The sequence below is a fragment of the Trachypithecus francoisi genome, unplaced genomic scaffold (assembly GCF_009764315.1).
Source record: "Trachypithecus francoisi isolate TF-2019V2 unplaced genomic scaffold, Tfra_2.0 Lachesis_group18, whole genome shotgun sequence".
Classification (NCBI taxonomy): domain Eukaryota; kingdom Metazoa; phylum Chordata; class Mammalia; order Primates; family Cercopithecidae; genus Trachypithecus; species Trachypithecus francoisi.
The window spans coordinates 70027652-70055319 of record NW_022681463.1 but is presented as its reverse complement, the minus strand read 5'-3'; the positions used below and the strand labels follow the sequence as shown (position 1 = coordinate 70055319).

Genomic DNA, 27668 nt, shown 5'->3' with positions numbered 1-27668 from the left:
AATCTTGTTAAGTGTATTTTTCATCTTTAGCTCTTCAATTTAAACCTCTTTAATATTTTCCATATGGCTACTTAACATATTTGGTCTTTTCTTCAGCTTCTTGTACATGTTAAAGTAAGTTGCAATTGTTTTACTGGGGTTTTCCCACTACCAGTTCTATGAGCCATGTCATTTCTGCTTGGTGTCTACTTGACTTTTTTTCTTTTCATTATGGGTTGTCTTTTTCCACTTTTCTGCATGCCTAATAATTTTTTTTTTTTTTGAGACGGAGTCTTGCTCTGTCGCCAAGGCTGGAGTGCAGTGGCCAGATCTCAGCTCACTGCAAGCTCCATCTCCCGGGTTCACACCATTCTCCTGCCTCAGCCTCCTGAGTAGCTGGGACTACAGGTGCCTGCCACCGCACCCGGCTAATTTTTTGTATTTTTAGTAGAGATGGGGTTTCACCGTGGTCTCGATCTCCTGACCTTGTGATCCACCCGCCTCGGCCTCCCAAAGTGCTGGGATTACAGGCATGAGCCACTGCACCCAGCCATGCCTAATAATTTTTAATTTAATGCCAGGCAGATAAAAATACATTTTATCTTGTTTGGTGCTAGATATTTTTGTATTCCTATAAATATTTTTGACCTCTGTTTTAGGATGCATTAAGTTACTTGGAAAAGTTCAGTTCTTTTGGGTCTTACTCTTAGACTTTGTTAAGCAAGATCAGAGCAATGTTTCACGTAGGGTTAATTTTTCCCCACTCAAGCAATCCATTCTAACTGGTGAAAACAGGAAATATCAGCCGGGTGTGGTGGCTCAAGCCTGTAATCCCAGCACTTTGGGAGGCCGAGATGGGCGGATCACGAGGTCAGGAGATCGAGACCATCCTGGCTAACATGGTGAAACCCCGTCTCTACTAAAAAAAAAATACAAAAAACTAACTGGGCGAGGTGGCGGGTGCCTGTAGTCCCAGCTACTGGGGAGGCTGAGGCAGGAGAATGGCGTAAACCCGGGAGGCAGAGCTTGCAGTGAGCTGAGATCCGGCCACTGCACTCCAGCCTGGGCGACAAAGCGAGACTCCGCCTCAAAAAAAAAAAAAAAAAGAAAACAGGAAAACAGGAAATATTCCTTCTCTTCTGTGACCTCTAATCATTTTGCATATTTTTAAAATTCTGATCTCAGGTATTAGTCTCACAGGTGCTTTTTAAATTATCTGATAAATACTCAAGGTGGACCTTATGCAGATCAGATCTCTGGGATTCTGTCTCTCTGGGGCTGTCTCCTCTCTGCTACTCTGCCCTGTGGATTCTAGCTGCCTTGGCTTTCCTGGACGCCTACTTCCATTTTTGCAAATCATGGAAACTCCAGGTTCTGCCTGGTTCCCCCAACCTGTACACACTGTGGAAACTCCTAGGCAATAAGCTGGGGCTATTGCAGTACTCACCTTGTTTGCTTCCCACCTCTCAGGGATCACCATCCTTCATTGCCTTATATCCAATGCCTTGAAATGTTTTGAAAGATATCCTCTCAGAATAGGAATCTCTGAGGAAAAAGAAAAAAGAATATTTTGTCTATTTTTTTGTTTGTTTCACATGTGGAGGGGTAAATCTATTTTTGTTACTCCACTGTGTTTGGAAGTAAATTTTGAAAATATGTTTAATTTTGAAACATGAGTTAAACATACTTTTCATAATTTTTCCTTTCATCCTTTTTGCCCTTTAGCTGCCACTCTTTATTTAAGAAGCTGTTAGCCATAAATAATCACTATACCCTAAAGGGTCCTAGCAAATGTGAGTGAGGCCTTGCTTAACAGCAAAGAGTATGGACTAATTACTGAAGGCTGGTGAACGATATTATGGAACTCTCAGGGAATGATGCAAGAGCAGAACAGCAAGGATCTGGGGTCCACTCCTCATGACACCATAGCTTCACAAAACCCTTAGGACTTAGATGCACTGCAACAAGAAAGGAAAATCCTTGAATTAAAGAGATTACATTTCTTCCAATGCAACAGAATACATTTAAATTATATAACTCTCCACATATAAAATATTGCACACTCTTGAGACAAATGGCTTATTAGGAAAGAGGAGATGTTTGTTTTGGTGGGGGAAATGGGAGGATGATGATATATAAATTTTTAGCCATCTTGGATTGAGGTGATAATAACTTATTAGAAATGGATATGGGTAAGAAGATATCAGGACAATTATGTAAATTTAGGATTCACGTGGAAATTCCCATGGAAGTTAAAGAGGCCGCCTGAGGAAATGAGTTTAGAATGATAATAATAAAAAAAAAAGAAATGGTAGGAGGAAGTAAGGTGTGCCAGGAAGCGGAGAAAGAACATTCAAAGTACCAGGCAAACAAAGCAAGTCAGGGTTTGCAGAACAGAGAGTTTCAAGAAGTGTGCTGTCGGTGGTATTTTGGGTATAGAGGGCATGTTATGTTAGGATGGAAAATTCCCAGCATGCATGCTGACACTCCTACCTACTGCATCCTTAGCAGCCAGGATTGCACTACAATGGTATTCCTTGTAATTGGGCCCAGGCATATCCTCACAAGTCTTCTCACGAAGGTTTTCCAAGTTTGCAAGATGAGACTTGTTTAGTCTATTAGACCTAATGTTAGGGACTCTGACTTGTAACTTGACCTTGGCCCCATGATTCTTTTCTTTCATACTTACACCTTGCCTGCTAGCCAAGCCAAATGTATTTCCAGTCCCTTTGTGTCTATTATAGCAACTTGAAATGTCTCAATTTATAATCATGTCTTATATTTGTATAATGCTTCACCATTTACAAAGCATGGTCGTATCTTATAGTATCTTATATAGATTTCAAAATAGAAATGGGATGAGCAAAAATTATAGTCATAACTTGTGGCTCATATAACTGAGAATAACAGGGGTTAAGTGATTTTCTCAACACTGACAGCTACTAATTAGCAAAATCAAGGTAAAACAAATAAATATATCTCTGACTCCAATTTGTACTCCATATTAGTTTAACTGGTTTTCCTCATTGTGTGGATAAGAGTTCTATTTTTTCATTCTCTGCTTTCCACCTTGAGTTCTGTAACATAGGTAAGGCACAATTGCTTTGCTTTGCTTACCTTATTCAGAGGGCTACTTGGGAAAATCACTTGATTACTCATTGTACATTTGCTATTTTATGTAATTTACTTCTTATAGCAACACTTTAAGGTAAATATTATATTATGTTATGCATGGGAAAACAGAAGCTTGGAAAGTCCAAATAACTTACCCAAGATGAGACAGTTGGTTGGTGGGGCTGGAATTCTAACCATCATACCCTGATGAACTAATTCTGTTAGGCCTTTCCGGGGCATCAGTCTCTCTAGAACTAAAACTCTACTGAGAGCTATTTGTTCCTTTAGTTATTTATGCCTCAGACATTTATTTGGACACTCAGACCCCATGCAAGGAACCATGAAAGGTCCAAGGGATAAAAGAATGAATGTTTGGGCCTTCTGTGAGTTCACGGTCCACACATTGTCCTCTGTCTGAGACCCACACACCTAGACCACTATGGTTCCTTGACATGCAAAGCAGTTCATTATTCCTGGAAAAGCCAAAGTGGCTTTTGTTGTTTCATAATTAATCCTGGGACCTTGATTCTTCATTATTTTATATTGCTCTCAATTTGGAGCCTATGTGGATAAGGGCAGAATCTGGAGAGCACCAAACCTTTTAGCAGCCTGTTCTTTGCTGGCATAAAAATGTCCTTATTTCACTGGTGCAAATTTTGTCCCTTGAGGGTAATGTCTGGGCAAACTGACAATGCGTGGGTGGTTATCATCACCATCTGCATTTTGCTTTGTAGGGAATCTTAGAGTAGCACCAGCTGTTATATATGATTTTGGGAAGTTCTGAGTCCTCAAGGAAAAACACAACATAAGGACAAAATCGTCTTTGCTATAAAGAGAATACAAGTGTATAGAACTTGTATAGAACCTGGGGGTGGAGTGAAGGGCAAAGTGATTTCTGCATTTGTTATAGCTAGAGTTGGCTTTTGTGAATACCTAAGTACTGGCAAGACACGAGAAATGCATGTAAATTCAGAACATAAAGTCATGAAACTTGTATTTATGCTTGGCTGGTGGGAAAATGTCATCACAGTGGACATTCAAACTTTCCACCAAAGTTTCAGAAGAGAAGAGTAAACACAGAATTCCCAGGGTCTGGGGTGCAGTCCTAGGAAGGGGCATTTATTTTTAGATTCCTGGTTTATCATAAAAATTCATGATGTATCTGTGTCTGTTTAACTATGAAGATAATGCTTTACCACCAAACTCCTGGAAACATAGATGCCCTGGGAAGACATGATGTTTGTCCTGGGGCTTTGCTTACTTTCTTGTGCATCTTGTATATATGCCCTAGTTTGGTTAGAATTAAGGTACACTGAGAAGCAGATATTTGAGGGATAAAGGTATGGCTTACTTCTTCTTTTCTGATACAAGTTAAAGAAAGTTAAATGTGGTAACCATTTTTTCCTGACACTTCATCACTATAGACTTTCAGGCCTCCCAAGGGTGAAGGGTCAAATTAGAGGAGACCTAATTGCTCAGGTTTGTTTCATTCCAAGTTCACCCTGGGATACTTGGACTCAGCTTTGAGAAAGGTTTTGGAGGTCATTTGTCTTACGTCTCCAGCTTGTTGATTGGCATTTAAAGGCTTCAAGATATTGTGAATGAAAACCATTTTTAGGAGCAGTACTCTGTTTGACAAGACAATCTCCAGTGTCATCCCCATTTGGAACTGAGCCACTCTGTAGTCCTTGGGATCACCTCACTGTCACAGGGACTCTTGCAGGCCTAATGGAGCTCATTTAAAATAGAACCAGTTCTTACAGATCTGAGGGTTTATAATTATATCTGTTAAAGAAAGTGCTTTGAACTCAACAGGGGTGTTGATAGAGGATTAGTTGGTTAATTCCATGAGAAACTTTGAAAACAAGAATTTATCATCATTTTTAAATTTGCATGTGGACATTTAAAGAAATGCTCCATAGCTGTGTGCATAATGCCAGAATATGATTTAATAAAAATAACTTACAGAGAACCTTGAAAGGTGAACACACTTTCTTTTGACCCTTACATATTACTAAAGAACATTTAAGCTTATTAGTTATTTAGCAGATTATATTTCAATTTGCTATAATCTATTTTGTGAACATTAATCAAAAAATAACTAGTAATTGACCTGTACAAAATTACAGACTATCCAAAGTATGCAAAGGTTTAAGGCTGTCCCAAAACTCAAGAAATTAATAGTTTATGAAGTTGGGGAAACATCATTATCTCAGTATTTCCAGAGGTCATATGTTCACAGCTAGTTCTATGTTCTGACATAATCCTTCAATGTTTCTTTAAATTATATCTTCCCAAAATTTCCCAGTTAGAAATAATCCCTCTCCCTCTTCCCACTCTTTCACTCTTTCTCTTTCTCCTCCAGATCTCCCATAGCATTTTGCTTGTATGAATATTATAGCACTTACTATTCTCATCACAGTCTTTAGTATAACAAGAGCCAAACTGTGGCTTCTACATGCCAAGGGCTCTATCTTAATTAAAAACAACAGCAACTTCCATTTATGAAGAAGATTTTATGTGTCAAATGCTAAGCCAAATGTTTAATCTTCAAAATAATTTTATTATATAGGTATTATTACTGTTATTTCAGAGGTAAGGCAATTGAGGATTAATGATGCTATATAACCTGCTCAAGATCACAGATTTGGAAGGTAGGAGTGGTGAAGTACAAATGCAGGACTCTTAACTTTTGAGTCCTTGCACCAGTTGGGACTTCATACCAGCTTTCAACATGCCACATTTACTGTTGTTTTTCTCCCACCCTCACCTCTCGCACTTGCCACAGTGCTCTGATGGATGCCCCATAACTCATTTAGTTGAATGAACATGAAAGATAATACATTGAATGTAGCCATTTACATATAACCAGCTTCTTACAACATAAACTATATGCAGTTGGCTCATTTGCCAATACAAAAGATGGACCAGAAACAAAATCCTGATCTCTTGCTGCTTTAGCCCATCTTTCACAGCTATAACAGAATACAACACACTGGATAATTTATAATAAATAGAAACTGAGTGGCTCACAGCTCTAGAGGCTGGAAAGTCCACGATCAATGGGCTGACATCTTGTAAGAACCTTCTTGCTGTGTCATCTCATGATGGAACGGCAAAGAGACGGCATGAGAGAGGAGAGCAAGAGGAGACAAGTTTATCTTTTAATAAAGGGTACACTCCCATGATAATATAATTAATTCATTCATGAGTGCCGTGTCCCCATGATCCAAACATCTCCCTTTGGGCCCCCGCTCCCAACACAACTGCATTAGAAATCAAGTTTCCAACACATAAACTTTGTGGGATACATTTAAACCATCGAACTTGCTCTTTTCTCCTGGAAGAACCCTGTGTTCAACTCTGGCCATGATCTCTGGTTGTCTAACCCCTTTTAGCAGCCAGATTCCCTGTGATCTTTCATGTATACTTACCTTTCCTGATGTTGATCCTGGTATTATCTCCTGTCATGATATTCAAGCATGCAATCCAGACATGTTATTAGATTTAATGCACTAACCTGAGTAAAGTTACTGAAGGAGAAGTATCTTGCTTCTCTCCTCTCAGGAAAAATATAAATGAACCTCTCAAAACTATAGATAATCTTATCAGACTAATTAGTTCTATCCATGCATGCATTCATTCATTCACTTACTCATTCTCTCAAATGCTCCTTCATTTTTCCAACAAAAAATTTTTTTAGAGCTTGACATAATTTCTACCTTCAAGGAGTTTACATTTAGTGAGGGCAACCAGCAACTAACTAGATGATTATAATAGTGTGTGTAAACACTGATCCTTGAACACAGTAGTATGGTGACAAACTGCCCTGGTTTGCCCAGGACTCCTGGGTTTTCTGTGATGTGGGATTTCATTTTTTCAAAAATGGTATAGTTCCTGGCAAACTGGGACATTTAATCACCTTAACTGTGGGAGTATAGAAGAGGCAATCCACGACTCTGCTTGAAGAGGCAAAAGAACATTTCCCAGAAGAGGTAGTTCTAATGCTGGAATTTCAGACCAGGCACGTGGGAGGTTCAATTCCTTAACAGCCTAGCAGAGTGGTGCCCACCTCATATTCTCATATTCTCCAGGGAGCTCAGGAAGAAGGAGGCTCGTGATGCTGGACTGGACATTTCTTCCTCCTCTTAAACACACACACACACACACACACACACACACACACACACACACACACAGAAACACAAGAACGTAGGCACAAGCAAGCAGGCAAGCAGCTTTGGCCTTTCTGAATGAAATTCAGCTTTTTTTAAAAAAAAAACTATTTTTAAATTCGCAATGAACCGTCTTATACATTTTACTTCTTTCTGTAATCAAACCTTGAGCCATATTTCTGGATGTCTAAAGTAGAATGCATTTTGGAATTTTAAATCTGCTGTATTTCACCCTGCAGATATCAAAGGATGAAGAATCTTCATAAGAGGAAAAGGGCAGCTAAGCACTGTAGCAGCCTTCTCATTTGCTGGGTGACACTGAGTCACTGACGATGGTTCCTAGGGTATGGTAGAATCACTGCAAAGGCTCTCATGAGTGATCCAGGCAGGAGCACAGGCTGGAGCCACTGCTGAGGATAGATGCTGTCTGTTTCAGAGGCAGCATACATCTCTGGAGGCTTGCTATGTAAGGGTGGCACAGAGCTGCCAGAAAACACAATAACTGCTGTGATTATGATTATAAGTGCCTTTTAATTGCTGTTGCATCATGCCAAATATCTTGGGAAGGAAAAAATAGGGCCTTATGAATAAATGATCACTTAAAATATTTAAATAGATGATTATAATACACAACTTTAGAATACTTGGCTTTACCCTGAAGCTAACTGTTTCCTACAAAGTATGGCAAATTCATCGTCAGTAGTAAGCAGTTTAAGTGCCTGGTAACTTGGAATACATACAGTGCACCCTTGTTTAAGAAAACTTGTGTGCATCTGAGTAATGGATAGATCAGAAAGTAATTATGTAACATGGAGACTTGGGATAATTATTTCAGGAATGTATTGGAAAATATGTCATATTGAAAAATGATCTGCTTTTAATTGTCCATTTCCAAAACAAAAAACAATCTTGAAGTTTACATAAAACTAAGCTTGGTTGAGAATGAAAGTTTTTCCTCAATTCCCAAATCTCCCTTCTGTATAGTAAAATACAAGTCTAATATAATATAGTAGAAGAGTTTTACTATAAACCATAGTTTATCATAGGACATAATTCACCCCACATAAAGAAGTAGAAAGCCCTTTGCTGAGAGGAAAAGAAGAGGAATTTAGTGACGATGTCACTAGGATGGGAATGTGACTGCCAGAGTCCCTGAAAACATACCTAGCATCTTGTATCTCCTGGGTCTCGAGCAATCAAAACCCAACAAAAAACCCAGCGAGGTTGAGAGGGAATGAAAGAACATGCTGGCTGTTGCTCTGTTTCTGGGATCAGAATGGTGCAAAAGCAATGAAGCTGTGGGAAGAGGGAGTTTTCTTGATAGATGAACCTGTAATAGTCTAGTCTTCCATAGACTGCATACCAGGAACATGGGTCCGTGTAGGGGAATAGGAAGGGACCCAAGGTCAGAAGACAAAGGCTGCAGGGCAGGGTTTGGCGAACTGTGGTCTGCAGGCCAACTCCTGTTACAGCTTACCTTTTTATGACCCTGAGATATAATTTAAAAAAAATTTTTAAAGGACTGTAGAAAAGAAGAAGATGAAGGAAGAGAGGAAAGAAAATGAGGGGAAAAGGGGGAAGAAGGAGGAAGAGAACAATAATAAACAACAAGAAAAGTTTGTGACAGAGACTGCATGTGATCTGCAAAGTCTAAAGTATTTACTTTCTATCCCTATATAGAAAAAGTTTGCTAACCCCTATTATAGAGCTCAGGGACCTCATACCCATGACAAATTACAGTTACCATAGACTTCAGCATCAGGAGCCAGGACAAGCCCAAAAGTTCAAGTGGGAGTAGGAACATCCGGGTGGAAACCAGCACAGAGTCCAGAGCAAACCAGGCACACCACTAAAGAGACCAACAAGGCAGGAAGGAAAACTATGCCACAGAAGCTTTTCCTCCTAAATCCTTGAGGATAAATAAGGTTCATCCTGAATCCAGATACATCTCAGAAAAGAGGAGAAGGAAGGAAAACTCTGATGGGAAAGGAGGAATGATTGGGAGTTTAAACTTTGAACTGAGTATCACATGTGGCTGAGTTAACCTGAAAAAGAAAGATAGTGTAAGCTTAAGGTTCTTCTTCCTTTTTTTTTTTTTTTTCTTTTTTAAGAGATGGGGCCTCACTCTGTTGCCCAGGCCTGTCTTGAATCCATGACTTCAAGGCTGGTCTCGAGCCCCTCACCTCAGCCTCCCAAAGTGCTAGTATTGCAGGCCTGAGCCACCATGCCCAGCCCCAGCATATTTATCTTTATTTTTTGGGACAAAGGGTCTCACTCTGTTGCCCAAGCCAGAGTGCAGCGGTGTGATCATAGCTCACTGCAGCCTTGAACTCCTGGGCTCAAATGATTCTGCCTGAGCCTCCCAAATAGCTAGGATTACAGGCATATGCCACCACACCTGGCTAATTTTCTTATTTTTTTGTAGAAACAGGGTCTTCCTATGTTGCCCAGGCTGGTCTTGAACTCCTCGGTTTAAACAATCCTCCTGCCTTGGCCTCCCAAACTGTTGGGATTCCAGGCATGAGCCACTGCACTTGGCCAGGCTTCTTTTTTTGTTGTTGTTGCTGTTGTTGTTTTAAATTATTATACTTTAAGTTCTGGGATACGTGTGCAGAACGTGTATGTTTGTTACAAAGGTATACACATGCCATGGTGGTTTGCTGCACCCATCAACCCGTCACTTACATTTCTCCTAATTTTATCCCTCCCATAACCCCCCACCCCCTGCAGCAGAACCTAGTGTGTGATGTTCCCCTCCCTGTGTTCATGCGTTCTCATTGTTCAACTCCCACTTATGAGTGAGAACATGTGGTGTTTGGTTTTCTGTTCCTGTGTTAGTTTGCTGAGAATGATGGTTTCAAGCTTCATCCATGTCCCTGCAAAGGACATGAACTCATCCTTTTTCATGGCTGTATAGTATTCCATGGTGTATATGTGCCACATTTTCTTTATTCAGTATGTCACTGATGGGCATTTGGGTTGGTTCCAAGTCTTTGCTATTGTGAACAGTGCTGCAATAAACATACGTGTGTAGGTATGTGTCTCAGTAGACTGATTTATAATCCTTTGGGCATATACCCAGTAATAGGATTGCTGGGTCAAATGGTATTTCTGGTTCTAGAACCCTGAGGAATCATACTGTCTTCCACAATGGTTGAACAGGCTTCTTAATTTAGGCATCTTACCTTGTTTTCTGGGATATTAGAATGGGACTCTGGGGGAATGGTTTCAGTTAGGATGAGCAAGTCCTGGAGATATGTTGTGCTATGTGGTGACAGTAATTAATGTATTGTGTGATTGGAAATTGCTAAGAGCTTAGATCTGAAATGTTTTCATCACAAAAACTATGTCAGATGATGGATGCATTAATTAGCTTGATTTATACATTTCATAAGGTATACATATATCAAAATATTTTTGGGCTGGGTGCAGTGGTCCACGTCTCTAAACCCAGCCCTTTGGGAGGCTGAGGCGAGTGGATCACCTGGGATCAGGAGTTGGAGACCATCCTGGCCAACATGGTGAAACCCCGTCTCTACTAAAAACACAAAAATTTAGGCATGATAGCAGGTACCTGTAATCCCAACTACTCAGGAGGCTGAGGCAGGAGAATCACTTGAACCTGGAAGGCGGAGGTTGCAGTGAGCCAAGATCGTGCCACTCACTCCAGCCGCGAAACTTCCATCTCAAAAAATAAAATAATAAAATAAAATAAATAAAATAAAATAAAAAATAAATATAAAGAGTTGTATACTGTGTGTATATATATGTATTCATAATTTTTGTCAGTTATATCTTAATAAAGCAAAAGAAAAATTGAAAATTTTCAAACTTAGAACTGAAGTTCCCAACCTTTTTGGTACTAAGGACCAGTTTCATGGAAGATAATTTTTCCACAGATGGAGGGGTGGTTGTTTTCAGGATGAAACTGTTCTACCTCAGATAATCAGCCATTAGATTCTAATATGGAGCACACAGCCTAGATCCCTAACATAAGCAGGGCATAGTGGGGTTCCTGCTCCTATGAGAATCTAATGCTGCAGCTTATCTGACAGGAGGCGGAGCTCAGGCAATATGCTGGCCCACCCACCACACCACTCACCTCCTGCTGGGCGGCCCTGTTCCTAACAGGCCATGGACAGGTACCAGTCAGTCCATGGCCTGGGGGTTGCGGACCCCTGCCTTAGAAAGTGTGATCTTTAGGTGTTTCCATTGTTTATACCTTGACAGAGATGCTGAGAATTTTTAAACAAAGTTGCAAGTTTTGAAGTCAAGGCTAAATGATAAATGTTGAGCAATACACAAGTTAAATCAAAATAATAAAAAATTTGAAAAAACTAAACTTATGAAAAACAGAGTTTGATTTCCCAAGATAGATTTTAACTATTATAAACGGTTGCTAAAATTGTTCTGAGTTTGGGAGGTAGAACATCTATACTAGGAAGAAGACATTTAACTCTGTGATATTCGTAAAAAAATTGTTTTCTCAACACCACTTCAGAAGTTTAAGGTATCACATGAATGGTCCTATCATGCATTACTAGGGTAAACCTGGCCAAATCTAATTAATATTTTTGTTTTTCATGAACATGTTTTAAATGTTCAGTATTAATGTCTCTATGATTGAAATATGTATTACGGATCCTGGGTATTTGTAATATTCTCTTGCAGCACATACAGTGGTTTTGGTTGCATCCACTTGAGTCTCTAACTCAATTTCCTGCAGCTGAGTTCATCCTGTGAAACAAGCTGCATGGCTTAATGTCCCAAGACTCATATATCCCAAAACATACTGAGGTCCCCACTCAGTCTAATTCAAGTTCTTACCTAAAGCCATCTGTAATTTATTTCTTGGACACATTGATATCTTTGAGATTAATAACTTGGTACGTCTTACCTAGTAAGGATTAAAGCTCTAATACTTAGAAGATCACAGAAAGGAACACACTGACACTGGCTTGTCTATTGCATATTGGTCTTTTTTATTAATTAATAGGTGTTATTTTCTAAGAAGAGTTTTAGATTTACATGAAAATTGAGCAGATAGAGTTCCCATGTACCTCCCCACAATTCCCCACATTATTAACATCTTACATTATTACAGCAGATTTGTTATAATGAATAAATCAAATCAACACATTATTAATTAAACTCCATAGCTTATTTTTATTTCCGTAGACTTTCCCTAATGTCTTTTTTTCTGCTCTAGAATACCACATTATATTTAATCATCATGTCTCCTTAAGCTCCTCTTGGCTATGAAAGTTTTTCAGATTTTCTTATTTTTGACAACTTTGATGAGTTTAAGGAGTACTGATCAGGTATAGTGTAAGGTGAGCATGATGACCACTGCACCACGGAAACCCGTAAGGTCAGGTGTATTGTAGAATGAGCCTCTAGGAGTTTGTTTTGCTCACAATTAGGCTGAAGTTATGGTTTTAGGGGAGAAGCTTACAAAGATAAAATGCCTCTTTTTGTTTTGGCGTGGATAGACTACTTTTTTTTTTTTTTTTAACAGAAAAACTTGAGATTTCTTGTGTCCTCCCTGCTCCACACATGCATAGCTTCTCCATTATCAATGTCCCCTAACAGAGTGGCACATTTGTTAAAATTCAACCTACACTGACACGTGATTATCACTCAACGTCCCTAGTTTACATTAGGGTTTACTCTTGGCGTTATACATTTTGTGGGTTTTGACAAATGTGTAATGATATGTATCCGCCATTATAGTATCATACAGAGTGCTTACACTTCACTAAAAATTCAGTCTTCTCCAGCTAGTCATCCTTCCCTCTTCCTAACCCCTGGCAACCACAGATCTTTTTTCTGTCTTCATAGTTTTGTCTTTTCCAAAATATCATATAGTCAGAAGCATACAGTATGTATCCTTTTCAGATAGTCTTCTTTCACCCAGCAAGATGAATGTAAATTTTTTCCATGTTTTTTCATGGCTTGATAACTTATTTCCTCTCAGTGCTGAATAATATTCCATTTCATATTATAAATGTACTACAGTTTACTTAGCCATTCACCTACTGCAGGACATCGTGATGGTATTCCAAGCTTTGGCATTTAAGAATAAAGTTGTTATAAACATTTGTAGCCGGGCGTGGTGGCTCAAGCCTGTAATCCCAGCACTTTGGGAGGCCGAGACGGGCGGATCATGAGGTCAGGAGATCGAGACCATCCTGGCTAACACAGTGAAACCCCGTCTCTACTAAAAAAAATACAAAAAAAAAAAAAAAAAAAAAAACTAGCCGGGCGAGGTGGTCCCAGCGCCTGTAGTCCCAGCTACTCGGGAGGCTGAGGCAGGAGAATGGCGTGAATCCGGGAGGCGGAGCTTGCAGTGAGCTGAGATCCGGCCACTGCACTCCAGCCTGGGCGACAGAGCGAGACTCCGTCTCAAAAAAAAAAAAAAAAAAAAAAATTTGTGTGTAGGTTTTTGTTGGACAAAGAGTTTTTCCAACGCTTTGGGGTAAATAGCAAGGAGTGTGACTGCTGTCTTCCACCGTGGCTTTACTATTTTGCATTTCCATCAGCAACGACTAAAAGTTCCTGTTGCTCCACATCCTTACCCCGCATTTGGTGTTGCCAGTGTTCTGGATTTTGGCCATTCTAATAGGTATGTAGTGGTTATCTCTAAAATGCCATTCTCACGTTCTGTTCAGTCCACACATAAGGAGAGATGAGTCATTCTCCTCATCTTTAGGGTGAAAAATCTACATAATTTATTTCTAATACTTCCGCATCAGAGAATTATCTCTCCTTTTCCATTTATTAATTTATTCTATAATTCATTTACTTCAGTATGAACTCATGAATATTTCATACTCTCAGTTATAATCCAATACTATTTTTCATTTTGTTACTCAAACTATTCCCACTTCGGCCTTTTGGAGCCCTTTCATTTGGCTCCTGTACCCTCTTGACATACCCACATCAATAATATTTTGTTGTTTTTGTTGTTACTGTTTTTGACAAGTCTTCACTTTTTGGCACTATAAGATCTCCTGTCCTCCTCTTGCGCATGTCCTCCCAGATCTAGAATCAGTAATTTCTTGAAGCTTCCCTGATTCCTTTTATCTCAAGATCTTATTGAAAACTGAGATCTGTCTGGGAGTTGTATGTGTTTATTGCTATGGGGGTATCACTTCCTTTTGATCCTCTCAGCTGACAGAACAGAAATGTATACATATATATTTGATAACTCCTATAGGCATACATACCTATAAATATTTCTATATGTAACCATCCGCATCCATATTAAATTAAACATAAGTTCTTACGATATCTCCAGTTCTAATCCATTACCACACGCATGGATCATTCTAACCTTGCTTAACCCTGAACTCTTATCAGTGAGAAATTTGATTCCTACCATCTGCCATCCATTTACTGATTTGTTCAAACCCAGTAAACAAGTATAGGGTGATCAGAATTGTTAACTTGCAGTCTCAAAGGAAATAGCTTTATCAACTAGAGTACAATGTTTCCATTCATTTCCAGAGTTACTTAAGTCAACACCTCTTCCCTACATCCTCTTCAGTGAAATTGCTTCATACCGCTGTAACAGAATTAGATTCTCTTGTCATGGTCTGTGTTCCTTTTAGGGATCCTTCAACCTCTATTACATGATTTTTTAAAAATGTGCATACATTGAGTTCACTCTGTGTTGTACAATTCTATGGGTTTTGACAAGTGCATAATGTCATAGATCCACCATTACAGCATCATACAGAATAGTTTCACCATAATAAAATTCACCTGTTCTTCACCTATTCATCCCTCCCCTTTCCCAGAACCCCTGGAATCAGGGATTTTTTTTACTATCCTTATAGTTTTGTCTTTTCCTAAATGTCATGTAATTGGAATCATACAGTATATAAATTTTCAGATAGATCTCTTTCACTTAGAATCATGCATTTAGAATTTTTTTACATCTTTTTATGGCTTGATCTCTAATTTCTTTCCATCACTGAAAAATATTCCATTGTGTGGATGTACTATAGTTTATCTGTTCACCTAATGAATACATCTTGGTTACATCTAGGTTTGGGTGATTATAAATAAAGCTACTATAAATATTAGTGGGCTGGTTTTGTGTGAACCTGTTTTCAATAAAATTGTGTAAGTACCTGGGAGCACAATTGTATGGTAATACTATGTTTAGATTTTCTAGAAGCTCTCAAACTGTCATCTAAACTTGCTGTACCATTTTGCATCCATACAAGCAAAGAATGACAGCTCCTGTTGCTCTACATTCTTTCTGGCAATCGGTATTGTCAGTTTTTGTTAATGTTAGCCATTCTAATGGGCTAATTCTAATAGTGGTAACTCATTTTCGTTTTAATCTGCAATTCCCTAATGACAAATGATATTGAGCATCTTTTCATATGCTTATTTGCCATCTGTATATCTTCTTTTGTGAGATGTCTGTTCAAATCTTTTTCCAAGTTTTAATTGGGTGTTTGTTTCCTTCTTGTTGAGTTCTAAGAATTCTCTGCATATTTTGGATATGAGTCCTTTGTTAGATATGTGTTTTGCAAATATTTACTCTCATTTTGTGAGTTGTCTTTAATTTTTCTTAACAAATATCTTTCACATGGCAGAATTGTATTTTTAATAAAGTATAATTTATCTATTTTTAAAAGGTTGGTGTTGTATATAGAAACTCAAGCCCAATGTTGCTTAAATTTTCTCCTGTGTTACCCTCTAGATGTTTTATAGTTTTGCATTTTATATTTAGAAGAGTGATCCATTCACTCTTATTACTATTGGAAGGTATAAAATCTGTATTTAGGTTTCTTTTTTCTTTTGCATAAGGATGTCCAGTTGTTCCAGTACGATTTGTTGGGGAAAAAAAAAAAAACACTATTTTTTTCCTATTAAATTTGCCATGGCTCTTTTGTCAAAGATCAGTTGACCATATTTTTGTATCTATTTCTAGGCTCTTCAGTCTGTTCCATTAATCTATCTATCTGTTCTTTTGCCAACACTATGCTATCTTGATTAATGTAGCTTTTATACTAAGTTCCGAAGTTGCATACTGTTAGTCCTCTGATTTTATTTTTCTTCATCAATATTCCATCTTCTATTCTGGGTTTTTTTCTCTCCTCATACAAACTTTAGAATTAGTTTGTTAACATCATAAAATAACTTGCTGGGATTTTGATTGGAATTGTGTTGCATCTACAGATTATACTGGGATAATTGACATCTTAACAACTCTAGTCTTCAGGTTCATGAACATAGACTATGTCACTAGTTATTTAAATTTTCTTTCTTTCTCCAGAGTTTGATCCTTTTACACATGCTGATTCTATAAATATTTTGTTAGTTTTTTTGTGCTAATGTAAATTGTACTGTGTTTTTAATTTCAAGTTTCCAATTGTTTATTGTGAGTATATGGGAAATCCATTGATTTTTCTGTATTATCACATCTTGTGACTTTGTTATAATTACTTAATTTCAGGTGCACTTTCTGTGAATTCTTTGGAACTTTCTGAATAGACAATCATGTTATCTGCAAATAAAGATAGTTTTCTTTCTTTCTTCTCCATCTGTGTATAGATTACATCAATTGACTTTCAAATGTTGAACCAGATTTGCGTACCTGCAGTAAATCCCATTTAGTTGTGGTGTATAATTATTTTAATATATTGTTGAATATGATTTTCTAATATTTTGTTGAGGATTTTTGCATTTACCTTCATGAAAGATATTTGTCTTCAGTTTTCTTTTCTTATAATGTTTTTATCTAGTTTTGGTAGTTAAGAGAACGCTGGCCTCATAAAATGAGTTAACTATTTCCTCTGCTTCAAATTTCTGGGAGAAATTATAGGGTATTAATATCATTTCATTCTTAAATGTTTGGTAGAATTCACCAGTGAAACTGTGTAGGCCTGATGTTTTCTTCTTTGGGAGATTATTAACTATTGGTTCAATTTCTTTAATATATGCATATTGAGATTACATATTCTACTTGTATGAGTTTTAGCACATCATGTCTTTTAAGGACTTTCAACCGAGGTATCAAATTTGTGGGTGTAGAATTGTTTGTAATATCCTTTATTATCCTTTTAATGTCTGTGGGATCATTTGTGATGGCCCCTATTTCATTTCTGATACCAGTAATTTATGTCTTCTCTATTTTGTTTTTGATTAGCTTGTGTAGAGTATCAATTTTGTTGATCTCCTTAAAGAACCAGCTTTTTAAAATTGTGGTCAAAACACATGAGATTTATCTTCATAAAGTATATGATACCTTATTTATGACAGATACAATGCTGTACAACAGATGTCTAGAGATTATTTATCTTGCTTGACTAAAATTTTATGTCTGTTTATTAGCAACTTCTCATTTCTCCCTCTCTCTGGCTCCTGGCAACCACCATTCTATTCTTTGTTTCTATGAGTTTGACTATTTTAGATATCTCATATAAATGGAATTATGCAGCATTTGTCTTTCTATGACTGACTTATTTTATTTAGCATAATGTTCTCAAGTTTCATTCACGTTATCATATGTTGCAGCTTTTCCTTCTTTTTTTTTTTTAAGGCTAAATAGAATTCCATTATATGCATAGAACACATTTTCTTTGTCCATTTCTTTGTCCTTTACATGGACATTTAGGTTGTTTCCTCATTTTGACTATTGTGAGTAATGCTGCACTAGAGAGCATTTGTTTGCTGTTTATTGCAGCGGTATTAACAATAATAATAAAAGAGAGAAATAATATCTCTTTCAGTTACTGATTTCAGTTCTTTTAAATAAATACCCAGAAGTGAGACTGCTGGATCCTATGGAAGTTCTATTTTTAACTTTCTTGGAAACCTTCATTCTGTTTTCTATTGTGGCTGCACCATTTTGTATTCTCATCACCAGTGTGCAAAGGTTCCAATTTCTCCACATCCTCACCAACACTTTTTAACTTTTAATTTTTGTGGGTACATAGTGTATATATTTATGGTTTTTTTTTAAAGAAATAATAGCCATCCTAACAGGTATGAGATGACAGCTCATCATGGTTTTAATTTGCATTTTTCCGATGGCTTAATGATATCGAAGATCTTGTCATATACCTAGTGACTATTTGTATATCTTATTTGAAAAAATGTCTTCTCAAGTCCTTAGCCCACTTTTTAATCATCTCATTAGATTGTTTTTTGTCTATTGAGTTATAGGAGTTCATTATATATTTTGGAGATTAACTCCTATCAGGCATTTGGCTTGCAAGTATTTTCTCATTTCATATGTCATGTTTTTTTCTGCAAGAGTTGGAACTTCCAAGGTGGCTTCTTCACTCACACATGTGGTTCCTCCAATGGGATGCATGGCAGCCCTGGGCCCAGCTGAGCAGTCCATGCTAATATTTCCACCTCCCTTCCATCTTTCCATGGGGTCTTTTGAGCAGCACAGCCAGTTATCTTTATATGGTGAATCAAGTCTGCCTTAGTGTGTGTTCCAAAAGAACAAGTCCCAGCGTCTAAGGGTTTATCAAACTTTTGTTCATGTCATACTTGCTAATGTCTCATTGGCTACAGCAAATCATGCAGCCAAGGGCAAGACAATATGGGAAAGGGATACACAAAGGAATGAATATCTATAATAGCAGTCTAGCACATTTAGTATGTCATTAAAAGGGATGACATACTAAATGTTGATGAAGATGTGGAGCTACCAAAACTCTCATAAATTGCTAATAGGAGTGTAAATTGGTACAGCCCTGTAGGGAAACATTGGTGGAATCCACTAAAGCTAAATACATACTTACCTATGACCTAGCAGCTTTGCTCCCAGCAGGACTGAGTAATCACATTCACAAAAAGACTTACTTATATGAGAATGTTCCTAGATTTATTCATAAAATCCCCAAACTGGAAACATCCCAAATGTACGTCAACAGGATAATGCATAAATTGTGGAATAGTCATACAGTGGAATGATACATGGCAATAAAAAGAACAAAACCTCACTTCAGCCTAGATGACTCTCACAGACACCATGTTGAGCAAAAGAAGTCAGACACAGAAGAGCACACACTGTCCCACTCCATGTGTAGGGTGACCAATTGCTTTCATTTTTGCACTGAGAAATCCACATCCCAGAAACCCCTCAGCTCCAGGGAAACCACAATGGCTAGTCATGCTACATTCATACAGAGTTTAATAAGAGGTATGATTAATCCACATTTATAGAAGTAGACTAGAGGGTACCTCTCGGGTGCATTTTGAATAAAAAAGGGGCAAAAAGGAACTTCCTGCAGTGTGAAAATACTCTTGAACTAGATGGTGACTACTTGAGCATATACACATGTAGAAATTCACTCTTTGTACATTTAAGACTAGTGCAGTTTATAGACTTTATTAGATGAACATTATACCTCAATACAAGTTTTAAAGTAAAAAAAACCAAATAAGCAGAAAACATGTCTGTAACTTACTGGTTCTGTGACCTTGGCAATTTCGTAAAACCCTCTGAGCTTAGCTTTCTCACATGTAAAGTGAAGATAATGATAATGGATAATTCCCACGGTCCTTGCGAGATTAAATGAAAGGGGTTACATTTTATTTATAAAACACCTACCATATATTAGACACTCAATTAATATTGGGTCACATCTCTGTAATTCTGATGGGAAATGTCTTCCTTAAGGGAAGATTTTCTGTTTCTGGAATTTCACTCCCTAGAACTTTCCATGCTTGAGTCATGCATTAGCTTGTGACAAGTTATTTTATTTAACTCTCCCTCTTGGCAATCACTACCTGTGATGACACACAAAGCAGGAAACTACATCCCAGCAGCTACAAATAATAGCAAGCAATCTTTTGAACTATTTGCCTTGAGGAAAGGATAAAAAGTTATTGAGTCATGAGTGCAGTTTGCCACATCACGACGTATTTCCCACTGTTTTCTTAGGCTATTTTCTTTGCCTCCTTTAAGATATTTTCCAGAAACTTTTGCTGAACAGTAGCCAATTGGAGCGAATGCTCTGCAACCATCTCTTTCTGAAAGTAACTCAGAGATCTCATTTTGGCACATGGAAGACAGCAGACTCTCTACTTCTCTTCCCTTAGGTCACAATGGCCTATAGGATATCGCTTTTAGAAGCAGTGCTATAACGAAACCTTTTTCTTGCCCCACGCGGAGTTAAGTCAGTTCTAAATGCTAGGCAGCAGGTTTTTGTGCTTGCAGGTCCAGAACTGTGCAGACCCATTTCATTCACTCGCGTGTATGCCTTTATGGAATAAAATGTTCAGGTTTCTTTTAGGTTAACTCCCTGAGCATTCAGAAAGTCTACAATTTTTGACTAAGAATTCTTGTGACTTTGGGAGGCAGCTCGGTAGAGGTCCAAGAATACTCCATATGCCTGTCTTCCTGTGCAGCACAAAGTTCTATTTAATGCTTCATTTGCCTCCCTTTACATAATGTCTGGGAAAAGTTCACATTATAAACAAATATAGGGAAGCATATTCTTTAACTACAAAACTCTTTTGAGTGGCATTTTGTGAGAATTAGAAGTATTCAGAGATTTGAGTTTAAGAAATATGTTCCTATATATTGTTTCCATGAAAAAAAGAAAGAAACCTGAGTTTGAATCCAGCTCCACTCTATAAAGCTGTACAACCTGGAATGAATTACCTAACTTGCTGCATCTGAAAATTTGGAATACTAAATAATACCTACCCCTCTAGATTGCTGTAAAGAAGTCATAGGAGGTTAGTACAACATCACCTCCATAGTCAGTGTTTCATATGTGAAGGGTTTATGCCTTTATCCTCATTCAAACGGCTTCTTAAGGCTCAGGAAGTCCCCCTGGAGACCAAAAAGGAAGGACAGAAATCGGAATGATAATATCTTTACCTCATCCACACACATTCAAAGTTCTGCAGCCCAGGGTAATGTTTCACCCCCCCTTCTGCATTTTGCTTTTAGTTCAGTGCTCACCATTGGGAAGTGTTCTGTATGTTGAACACATGATGAGCCCTTTAGAAACGTCAAATAACAAAGCCATGAGTCGCCTCAAGAAATTAGCTGCTCCTCGCCTGCTTGCTTCTCAGAAAATCAATAACTTTTGACACGTTTTTGAAATAAAGGAACTGCGTCTTACAGAACACTGAAGATTTTAAGGCATGCACTGTTTCTCCCTTTTCTTCTGCCTTTGTATCCATATGTTTCAAAAAGAAATTCGGCACAGATGAAAGAAACCAGCCCAGAGCAAGAATGGCTTGTACATTATGGTGAAAAGAATTTCTAATTTATTTCATACGAAGACTAAGTCACATATTTTGTGATTTTTTAAATAGTTTGAATTCCATTTGCAGCATTCAGTCTACTGATTTGATGCTGGCAATGATATAAAAATTTAGCTTTATTGAAACATGTTGCTTGAATTTAAAGCATACTGGGGTATTTATGGCCTCTGTTAACTCATTTTTTAAAACACCCACTAGTAGAATGACTTCATTGGTCAGCATAATTGCTCAGCTCTCTCCTTCTCTGGGAGTTGGAAGGGAAGTGGATAGTTTAGAGCTTAGAAGTAGACTTAGTGATGTGATTTCACGAAGCCAGAATTGCCAATTCCTCCCCTCCATGTCCTCCATGATGCCTGGCATTCTACACAGAAAACCTACTCCTTCATTAAGGCTTTATTTCTTGTTTTATTATATTTAAAAGCAAATCCCTTTGATTGGCACCACTGTTCTATTCCTGGGCCCTGGCGTGCCCTCCTGTCTCAGTGATATTAAATGTCAGGAGAGGCCAGGTGTGGTGGTTCACGCCTGTAATCTCAGCACTTTGGGAGGCTGAGGTGAGTGACTGAGGTCAGGAGATAGCGACTATCCTGTACAACATGGTGAAACCCCGTCTCTACTAAAAATATGAAAATTCGCTGTGTGTGGTGGCATGTGCCTGTAGTCCCAGCCTCTCAGGAGGCTGAGGCAGGAGAATCGCTTGAACCCAAGAGGCAGAGGCTGCAGTGAGCTGAGTTCACACCACTGCACTCCAGCCTGGGTGACAGAGCAAGACTTAATAAATGTCAGGAGAGCAATCTGAGGTAAAGCTGTTGATAGCATTGCTAAAAACCTGGTCAGTGCCTCTCAGGGAGACGGAGCAATTAGCCCTCTCCCAGCCTGGGCTCCTGGTTATCCTGGTTTTCTTTCTAAGCAGTAGTTCCAAATTTTACCCAGTAACTGTCTCTGTCTAACCCAGGAAGGAGTCAGTCTTGTTATATATTAGTCACATTCTTCCCTTTCATGACTTGCTTAGAAGCACAAATCTGGCCAAAACTGCTCTCCAGGCCTTTCCCTAAAGAATGTCCCTGACTCCAGTTACTATTTTTGTTTTTCTCCCCATAACACTGCTACCATAAATTAGGAACCTAACTACTATAGCTCAGTTAATGAACTGTGCACAATCCAGATGTAAGCAAAACCTTTACCTCTATTTGATCGGGTTCCTATTACTTGCATATGATTACAAGGATGCAAACTGTTCCATCGTCCCACATGTTTTAGTTCCTTGATTGATCTCTCTCCTTCCTGGAGGTTTTATCATCTGCATAGTTTTACTGGAATGTACTAATTTCTTTCTGTTTCCTCCAGACATGGTGCTTTGCCCTTTCTCCTATGCAGTAGATCCCCTCTGGTTGGTACTTCTCACACATTCTCTTCTAGCAACCTGTGACTTTAAGGTCATCACTAGTCTTAATGTAAATGAAAACAGATGTTACATTTGCTTACATGTAAATGTAAACACTTAAATGTATATGGAGATCTGAGAACAGATTTGGCATTATCACTACCTCGTTATGACTTAGGGACTGACTAAGTCCAGTATTATGACTTCAGAGGCTGAAGCTAGAGTGAGAACTATGATCTGAGACAAAGGCTGAAGAATGAACATACTGAAAAATCAGTTAGGATTCCAGAAGAGGGATCCTGAGAGTCCAGAGAAGTTCTGCCCAATGGAACTTTCTGCAAAGATGGAAATGTTCCATAATATTCTGTGTTGTAGCCACTAGCCACACGTGGCTACCAAGTACTTGAAATGTGACTAGTGCAACTGAAAAACAGAATGTTAAATCTTATTTTCTCTTAGTTAATTTTAATTTAAGTAGCCACAGGTGAGTAGTGGCTATTCTATTGGACAGTTTAGAGGAACTGTACATATTCTAAGTGGGGAGCAGGGAATGCTGAATCCTACATGTAGATCCTGTAGTGGGGAACCAAGAGGACATTATACTCAAAGGCAAGCTGGATAGCTGTAAAAGAGAATGTACAAGAGGCTACTCCAAGCATCTTTCTAAGAAACTAACCTCACTACTTGCCTTGTTGGACAGGTTGAGTTGTGTTCAGAGCTTTATAAAGGAGCCCTGAACCAAAGATATCTAGATGATCCTTTTGGGCTCCAACTTTCCTTCTTTAAGAGATCGGTGAGATCTCTCTGAAAGGTGGTCCAAAGCTCAAACACCATAAAGATCAGCACTAAAGCTTTAACTTTTGAAAGTCAACTATTATTTATTTAAAAGAGTTTCAGTTAAAATGTTTAATGTTTCCAAAGAATCTATATGGATTTATTATTGAAAAAATGTTCCTCATCCTTTAGAGATCTCAGGGCACTTGTTTTAAATAAAACATCTAGAAATAGCTGTAACAAAATTAGCTTAAGAATGGGATCAGATAGGACCTCAAACAATCAAAGGCAGGCCTAGAAACCGTGGCAGCTTGTTTTTCTAGGCTGTATAAGTTTCCAGGAGAGTATCAGCCTTTATCATTGTGTACTGTAGCAGAAATCAGAATCTACTCAAGAATGTTTAAGAAGAAAAAGAATTTATTATTTGTTCATTTATTTAATAAATATTTCACATGTCCAGCACCATCCTGGGAGCTAGGTATAAAGGAGTTACAAAATAGATGTATCCCCTGCCCTCAGGAAGACAAGATGATTAACAAATATGCAACTAATAAATAATATAATGTGTCAGAAATTGATTAATGCTACAGAAAGGACCAAAATAGGACAAAAAAATCATGAACTGAATGCTGGATTATAGGGGGATTATTGCTATTTTACACTGGGTGTTCAGGGAAAGCATCATGATAAGACAGTATTTGATCATAGACTGGGAAAAAAAAGTGAGCCACATGCATATTGGAGGAAGACCTTTAAGACTGAGGAAGCAACAAGCCCAAAGGTCCTAAGGGGAGAGCCGAATGCCATGTTCAAGGAATACTGAAGATTGTTCTGGGGAAAACTGGGGCAGAAGATCTGGGGGAGTGGTAGATCTTAGAAGGGTAATAGGAGCCAGGTCATGTTGGGCCTTGAAGGCTATTATAAACATCTTTGATGCTGAAAAGTGTTATTCAAAACTGTGAGATCAGATGCAATCACCTGGGACAGTTTGGGCACTCCAGACAGTTACATATCAGAAAAATGAGGAAGAATCCATAAAAGAGACTTAGAAAGAGGGGCTAATCCTGTAGGAGCAGGAGTATAATGTGCCAGAAGGCAAGTAAAAAATCTTTCAACAGGAAGAAGTTATCAATGTAAGTGCTATTAATAGGTCAAGGAACATAAGGGATATGAACTACTGTTGGATTTTGCAAAGTGAAAGTCTTGGTGATTGATAGAGTAGTTGGGAGTGATTGACAGGGTAGTTTGGGGATAGGTGAGAAAAAAGGAATTCTTGCAGTAGCTCAAGTGATAATGGAAGAGGGAGTGAGGAGACAGTGAATTAGGAGATTCTTCTACAGAGTTTTGTTTTAAAAGGGAAGATAGTGTTCATGGGAGACCATGGGACTAGAGATGGACTTGCAAAACTGGCAGAAATTATACTATATTTGTGTCCCAATGGAAATGATAGAGCAGAGAAGAAACTGTGATAATCTAGGAGAGTGAGGGTAATTGCTGAAGAAGATGCTTTTGATGAGGTGAGAGGAGGTGGGATCTGGCACACAGTTGGAGGAGGTGGCCTTAGACAGGAGCACAAACTGGTGCCAATACAGAACAGAAGGAAAGCACAAGGGTATAGGTGCAGGTAGGTAGGTAGATGTTGGGATGGTAGTGTGTGGAAGCCCTTTTTTATATTTACATTTTCCCAGTGAAATATAAAGCAAGGTGATCAACTGCTGAAAGAGAGATACTGGGCATTCAAGAAAGAAAAGAAGGTGTAAACTAGATGTCTAAAAGGGTGAATGAGTAAAAGTCATCTTGGTGGATGGAATTAAAGGAACCGAGAGATAGATGCTTCTAGCCAAGAGAACTACACTGAGCATCTCAAGTGTGGCTGGTGTCCTGGCAGGGATGGTGTGCATATGAGATGGGATTGGTAGAGAACGTGGTGGAAGGTGAGGTTAGAGAAGGAGACTGAAGCCTGACTGTGACGTGTATACCTTTAAGATGTTTTAAAATATCCTGCAGGTGAGGAATTGTCGAAGTATTTATGTTTGTCTATTGGCTTGATATTTCAAGACCCCTTTATTCAAATCATGCATGGGGTGTCTGTACTAGAGTTTCCTTGGCTAAACTAAGAGACAGGAGATAATACATTTCCACCATTTCCCCCTTGTTGGTCTGTGAGGCACCTGTATGGACTCCTGTGGTTCCAACAGTTTGAACTGTGCTGACAGAGGGTTGCCAAAGGACCATCAACTGGGAATACTATGATTATTTCATGCTTTAAGCTGATCACTTTGAGGTGTATGGAGTAGGAATTGAAACTGGGAGAATCTAGGGGAGGAGAGACAAATTGGAAGCCCACTATAAGTGGCTTACTGCTAACAGGACAATAAGGGTGTACAGGGACTGGAAGGGCAGGGGTGGGGGTGTGGGGAAGACAAATGAGGCTATTGTGATGACTGGAGTTAGGCAGAGAAGGAGAAAGAAGAGTCAATACTTTGTATTCATGAGGTGGTAATAGGCAATTCAGGACATTCAGGAAAAGCAGAAATTTAGGGAAAATCAAGTAGATAATAAGTTAGTTTTTGTATAACTTCAGTTTGTGGTATTGGAAAGATATTTAGATGGAAGTATTCAATATATAGTGAAAGTGGGCCTAAAGTCAAGGAGAGAAGTGGAGCTAAAGATATGGGTACAGTAATACTGGCAGCTGACACCACAGATATGGACAGGCTGGACTCAGGAAAACAGGCAGAGGGAGAGGAAAAGGCAGCAAGGACAGAACTCGAGAGCATGCAGCATTGTGAGAGGCTCAGACAGAGAAGAACCAGCTGCTGTGACTCAGTAGGCACAGTCAGAGAAATTGGAGGAGACCCAGTTAGTGTTGATCTTACAATTTTCTCATCTTTCATTCTGCTCATGCCCGTCTCCACACCCCTGTAGAGGAAGTGTACTCACTTAAGCCAACGGATGCTTAGCAGTCATGGCACACACCACATCTGAGCAGCAGCTTTAAATGTTGTGCACGCAATGTCTCTGTTTCTTTTGTTTCTATCATCCACTGTGACAACAGGATGGGCCAGATGGTAGCTGATCCTTCATCATGGGTTCTGAAGGATCCCCGCCAAGGCTATAGCCAATCTGCAGGTCCCATGCAATGTGAACAAGAAATATATATTGGGTTTTGAAAGTCATTGATTTGGGGGTTGTTTGTAGCTGCAACAAATGCTGACTAACACTCTAATATTAAGGGAGTTGTGGGAAAAAGAGTAAAGGAAAAGGTGGTGTCAAATACTGCAGGGACGACAATAGCATGGGAATTGAAAAGAAGCAACTGACTTTAGTAAGCCCCAAGAGTGTGAACAGCAGTACACGCCTGTATGAGTCCAGCGTCAGGGCTTACCTTGGGCTAGACAATACAGCTTATTTTGGACACTCCCTGTCTTTTGGTTACCTGACCTTTCCCATGTATTTTTCTCATCCTAGTATCTCCTGGTATCCCTCAAAAACAGAATCCTTGTTTATGTAGTTAGCTGTCCTTTATATGAGGGTCTCAGATTCAAGAGACTTTGAGACTAAAAGATGTTTAGACTCTGTGAAAAGAGTGAGTGGATATGGGTGCCTCTCAGCTGCCTACCCAGAAAAAATTCTGTCCTCGGTAGAATTCCTTATTCTTACCTTGGCTTCAAGTGGTCTTTTTCATATCTGTTTAAAATTTTCCAAGATCAAAAGGGTTATCCAAGAGTTATACATTCTGCCTAACCACATATAATAAAAGAGCACTCAGCAGGGCATGCAACTTGAAGGTCAGTCCCTGGTGACCATGTGCAGCGGACAGTGGCTGTGAGCTTCATCTTTAGGTTTCATATCCAGACTCAGCAAATTCCTAGATGTGTGAACTTGGACAGTTGTTTAACTCTACCTTAGTTTCCTTTTTTATAATGTAGAAAAAGAATAATGTCTTTTATAGAGTTTGATAGTGTTTAAGTCAGAAAATG

General features: G+C 38.6%; 1 long non-coding RNA gene across 2 annotated transcripts in view; it reads right to left on the bottom strand.

Annotated features, from left to right (window-relative positions):
* Positions 1 to 1421: 1421 nt before the first annotated feature.
* LOC117063447 overlaps positions 1422 to 27668 on the bottom strand; it is a 52005-nt gene continuing 25758 nt past the window's right edge. Inside the window, exons 2-3 of one of the 2 annotated variants that reach the window (XR_004428931.1) lie at positions 20959 to 21087; positions 1422 to 1524 (exon numbers count right to left, since the gene is read on the bottom strand). This is a non-coding gene — a long non-coding RNA (uncharacterized LOC117063447). The remainder of the gene's footprint in view (positions 1525 to 20958; positions 21088 to 27668) is intronic. The other variant, XR_004428932.1, reaches the window with a different exon arrangement.